We start from the raw sequence: 671 nt of genomic DNA on the forward strand, positions 1-671 counted from the left end.
CATAGTGTTAAGCATTGCCATCACCGCAGCTATCTCTTCGGGTTGTGCACCCCCAACTCCTTTAATGCCTTCATTCCTTGGATTATGATATTCCCAAGAGTGTTTTGCGAATTCTTCAATTAATTCCTTGACTTCGCCCGGATTTTCCTTTGTAAGTGGTCCTTGAGAATCAAGGAGTTATCTTGTCATCATGTTTACCCCATCATAAAATATTGACACCTCCTGTTGAATGTTAAGGTCATGTTGAGGACAATTTCTTAACAACCCTTTGTAACGGTCCCAAGCTTCATAAAGTGACTCTCCCGGGTTTTGCTCAAAATTGGATATTGCCTTTTGAGTTTAGCAATCTTGGATGGTGGACAGAATTGATCTAGAAACTGCTCACGCATTTGAGCCCAAGTAGTTACGGTACCGGGTGAAAGTGCTTTCAACCAATCCTTTGCAGCTCCTTTAAAAGTAACGGGGATCATCCTTAGCAAAATGGTGTCTCTGTTAATATTTGGGACATTAAAGTAATCAGCAATGTCATTCACTTCATCTAAGTGTTTGAATGCATCCTCGTGATCCTTTCCATAGAATGGGATATCCTTTAGTGCGGAAAGGATATGTCCCTTTAGCTTGAATGTGGCAGTGGCAGGGATTGCAGGTTGTACTAAGCCTGGACCAACATC

At 41.9% G+C, this 671-nt stretch overlaps 1 non-coding gene across 1 annotated transcript; it reads left to right on the forward strand.

The window, feature by feature from the left end:
• Nucleotides 1-235: 235 nt before the first annotated feature.
• LOC111921548 (small nucleolar RNA R71) lies at nucleotides 236-341 on the forward strand. The gene has a single exon (XR_002860201.1). It is a non-coding gene; the product is annotated as a small nucleolar RNA R71 (small nucleolar RNA).
• Nucleotides 342-671: the final 330 nt, after the last annotated feature.

The sequence above is a fragment of the Lactuca sativa genome, chromosome 7 (assembly GCF_002870075.4).
Source record: "Lactuca sativa cultivar Salinas chromosome 7, Lsat_Salinas_v11, whole genome shotgun sequence".
NCBI lineage: Eukaryota > Viridiplantae > Streptophyta > Magnoliopsida > Asterales > Asteraceae > Lactuca > Lactuca sativa.